The sequence below is a fragment of the Octopus bimaculoides genome, chromosome 19 (genome assembly GCF_046866305.1).
Source record: "Octopus bimaculoides isolate indiv1 chromosome 19, ASM4686630v1, whole genome shotgun sequence".
Lineage (NCBI taxonomy): Eukaryota > Metazoa > Mollusca > Cephalopoda > Octopoda > Octopodidae > Octopus > Octopus bimaculoides.
The window spans coordinates 34,313,126-34,318,125 of NC_142946.1; positions in this window are offsets into that span (position 1 = coordinate 34,313,126).

Genomic DNA, 5,000 nt, shown 5'->3' on the forward strand with positions numbered 1-5,000 from the left:
TGGGACTATTACTTCAAATTGTTTCAAATTATTTCCCTTGTTCAATTTGGCTTTCAGTGCATTAATGAACATTGTATACTTCCTCCAATATCAATATATCTTTATTTCTCCTTCCTAAGATACCAAGTTGAAGTCTATTTAATACTGTTATGTGAATGAATGTTAAGAAGTTGCTAAATAACAAGGAAATTATTTGGTTTAATTCTGATCGTAAACTCGTGGGATTTCTTTTTACAGAGAGTCTCATATCGTTATGAAAACACCAGACACATTTTATTATAAGAGTGATAACGTGAGGTGGTATGGCGTCCATACGTTTTAAATCTTTAAAAAAAAATTATCAGTTCTGTAAATGAAGTGAAACAAGTGTGATTTGGACCCACTTTGTATATGATGTAGCAGTAGTGGTAGTGATAGTACAGCAGCAGCAGCAGTAGTAGTAATATTAATAGTAGTATGGGGGAATGTGCTGTTAACAGCGCGTCGTTGCTATTGAGGATTCCCTGCTTCTGATGTATGACACCTTTGCATCACTCAATATATGGATAAATAGGTGTGCAAGAGGTACATATTTAGGGAAATATGTGTTCAATTAATCCAACATGGACACAAGGTGGCGGGCGCTAAAAAGTGGGCGCACTTCAACAGTCTGCTAAGTAGGGGTTCAGGGAGAACACTTTGGGTATACTCAAAAATTGGTTAAATTAAACTCACTTATTTTATTGAACCAGGAAGAAGGGAAAACAAAACCGAGTATGGTGCGATTTGAACTCAAAACTTACTTAAATAATGTTGGTTTCAAAATTATGGCACAAGGCTAGCAATTTCAGGGGACGGGGTAAGTCGATTACATCAACTCCAGTGCTCAACAGGTATTTATTTTATTGATCCCAAGAGGATGAAAAGCAAAGTCCACCTCGGCGGAATTTTGGACACAAAATACAAACACGGACGAAATGTCGCTAAGCATTTTGCTCCGCGTTGTAACCATTCTGTCAGTTCACCGCCTTAGTACAGAAATAATATTATATATGATGATGAAATTAAACCATCCACATTATTATAATTGCTGTTAAAGTGGTGAACTGGAAGAATCATGAGTAATGTTTAACAGCATTTCTTCCGGCTCTGCGTCCTGAGTTCAAATTCCGTTGAGCTTGACTTAGCCTTGCCTCCTTTCGAAATCAATAAGATAAAATAAGTACTAGTGGAGTACACGGCTCGATGTTATCGACTAACTTTTCTTTCCAACATTGCTGGCCTTCTGCCAAAATTTAAAACCGTCATTGCTGATGTTACTGTCGTTTAATCTCGGGTCGACGCTTTTAGAGTCGAGCCAGGATCAAATACGATCAAGCTGCGACTGACCCACTTTTTCTTTGAGACTACGTTATCTAATGTATCCTTCCTTTAAGGAAAGCAGAATTTGCTTAGTCCTTCTTTTTAAGACAGTAGGATTTGCTTTGAGTGAGAGATTTTGTTGCTATTTTTAGCAGGATGTCCACCGAGTGACCCCTTTAGGATATATATATATATATATATATATATATATATATATATATGGTTGACCTCCCGTCTTCTCCTGACAATAAAGAAGTGAGCCAAGGGTATATATTTACTTTTCACATGTGAAGCATCGACGATCGTGTTTTATAATCAAGACTCACTGACCTGTGAGCTTTTGTTGTAGTTTTTGTGTTGTAGTACTAATACACTACTTGTTTTTGTTTCAGTAATTTTAGTTGTATTCGTTGCTTTTGTCGTTGTTGGTTTCTTATAATAATGTAATCACTGGTTATTTTTTTTTTGTAGTTGTAGTTGTGGCAACAGTAGTAATAGTAGTAGCAGCAGTGTTATAACTATAATTATTATTAGTATTAATATAAAAGCGTTGGCCCGCCGGACAATATGCTTAGCGGCATTTCGTCCGTCTTTGCGTTCTGAGTTTAAATTCCGCCGAGGTCGACGTTGCATTTCAATTCTTTCAGGGTTGATAAATTTAGTACCAGTTGAGCACTGTAGTGTAATCGACTTAACCCCTCTCTCAAAACTGTTTGCCATGTACAAAAATGTGAAACCATTATTATAATTATAATTATTATTATTATTATTATTATTATTATTATTATTATTATTATTATTATTATTAGTAGTAGTAGTAGTAGTAGTAGTAGTAGTAGTTGTAGTAGCAGCAGCAGCAGCAGTAGTAGTAGTAGTAGTAATAGTAGTAGTAGTAGTAGTCGTTGTAGTTGTAGTTCTTATAATAACTATTGTAGCTGTTACTGTCGTAGTGTTAGTTGTCATTGCAGTTATTATTGTTGTTGTTGTTGTTTCACCTCAGATCATCCCTGATGATGCTAACCTATGATGACCACCGCATCGTTTTGGCCAGGCATTATCCAAACATGTTCTTCCATTTTATTTGTTACCTGTCAAGACAGCTGGCTGCATTCGAAAGTGATTTAGCAGCTATTTCTAGAAGGTTGAGCGATCCCACAGAAGTTCCCTGGTCGGTTCGACTGAGCAAGAGCAGCCGCAACAGCAGCAGTAGTAGCAGCAGTAGCAGCAAACAGTGGTAGTAGTAGCAGTGGTAGTAGTAGTAGTAGTAGTAGTATTAGTAATAGTAGTAACGGTGGTGGTGGTAATTGTATTGGTAGAAGTAGTGGTGGTGGTGGTGGTGGTAGTGGTGGTAGTTGTAGTAGTAGTGGTGGTGGTAGTGGCGGTAGTAGTGGTAGTGGATTACTTCCTATTTGACTTAATATGTTTATCTACTTGACCCTGTCCCCTAAGTAAATACACACATTAAGTAGTAATAACCCCCATCTCGCCCCCCCCCCAACCACAACTCCACACTCTCACACTAAAGCCACCCCCATTACCACTGCTACACCACCATCACCACCACCACCCACCCGCTTTACAGACAATTGCAAATACCTCGGGTATATGAAAGGGATTTGAAGTCTTTATACGGACGAGACGTGTTAAACACGGGATTAAGTTGAACAACAAATACAGCTCTCTCTCTCTCTCTCTCTGTCTCTCTCTCATACACACACACACATACGCGCACATAAAATCACATACACACACGCGCGCGCAAGTACACTCATGTGCACAGACAGACACACCGTACACATACACATAACCGTACAAACACACGGACAGATGTAGGTGTCAATGAATTAGAAATAATTTATGATCTTCACCGCCATCACAGGCAATCTTTATAAAGGTGCTCGGTAGAGATCAGAGTGATAGGATAGTGGTGGTGGTAGTGGTGGTGATGAAGATAGTAGTCGTAGTGGAAGTATTGAGGTGCGGTAGTGATGATGGTGGTAGTAGTAGTAGTGGTGGTGGTGGTGGTGGTGGTGGTGGTGGTGGTTTTAGGATACTTAATGGTGTAGTGACGGCGATAGAGTGGTGAGAGATTTATGAGTCTTAATCTCTCACTAACCAGCCAGCCAGCCAGCTAGCTGACCCACACATCCCATTGTTTCTACTCGATGCAAGACATTTATAAGTAATAATTACTTCTAATTAAGGTGCAAGACCAGCAGTTTTGTGGGGAAGGATTTAGTCAGTTACATTGGCTCCCAATAGTCAATTGGTACTTCATTTTATCGACGTTGGGGTGAATGAAAAGCAAAGGTCACCTCAGCGAGGTTCAATTTCAGAATGTAAAGGGCTTGAACCGCTACCGCAAAGCATTTTGTCTGATGCTGTCAAACTTCGCTGCCAACCCACCGCTTTCCCTAAGCATCAATCCTTTCCGTTATAGGCACAATGTCTGCATTTTGTGGGGAGTGGGCTAGTTGATTATCGACCCCAGTATTTGACTTATTTTATCGACCTCAAAAGGATGAACGGCAAATGCAACTTCAGCAGAAATTGAACTCAGAATGTAAAGACGGGCGAAATACCGATAAGCATTTAACCCGGCGTGTTAACCATTCTGCCACCTCACCGCCTTAGGAATAATAACGGACACGTATTTCGGTATATTTGAACTCATCAGAGAAACATAGTTCTACCGCGCACGCAGATCATAAATTTTTCCTTGCAGAAAAAAAATTAACAAATAATGTTTTGTCAGTATATAGGCGCAGGGATGATCATGTGGTTCAGAAGTTCACTTAGCATCCACGTGGTTTCGGGTTCAGTACTACTGCTAGACACCATGGGCGTGCGCCTTCTACTACTGTTGCGCGTGTGTGTGCGTGCGCGCGCGTGCATCTACGTTTGTCATCCAGTTTCGCTGCTTGACAACCAGTATTGGATTTTAAAGTCCCCCGTAGCTTAGCGGTCGGCAAAAAGTAGCTGATAAAATAAGTATCAACCCAAAACATAAACATGGGGGTCAATTTGTTCGATTAAAATCCTTTAAAGCAGTACTCCTGCATGGCCGCAGTCCAATTTCTGAAACAAGTAAAAGATAACAGGTAAAGTGTAATTTGCATAATTAAAAGAAAAAATAACTGAAGTAGACCGATGGTTTGACTGTGGATAAATTAAAGGAAGATTGTATGCAAAAAAAAAACAACAAAAAAAACAACAACAAAGAAACTTCTTTATGAATGGAAATTTCTCTTTCAGATGGAAAAAGAAAACAAAGCCTAGTGATTAATACTGACAGCTAACAGGAGAACCTTTATGCAGCGGTGGCTTAATCTAGTAGAAACAACAGCTAAATACTCCTCAAGTTACGTATACTCTATTCTCTTGTAAAGGGACCGTCAGATTAAATAATGTCATACTTCGTATGGTAAGTATAAAGAGAGGAGATGGTCACAAAGGAGATGGTCACAAAGGAGATGGAACGTACTTCTGCCCGTTCAGGGCTGTCCTGGAGTTAAACAACAACTACTTAGAACTAGAGCCAAGTATAGAATCTCTACAAAGGACACATCTCATAATGTAACCCTGGTTACACTCTAAGTAAAATGATAGGATGGGCACGGATAGAACGTCTTTGATCACATGTCCAAGATGGCAAACAT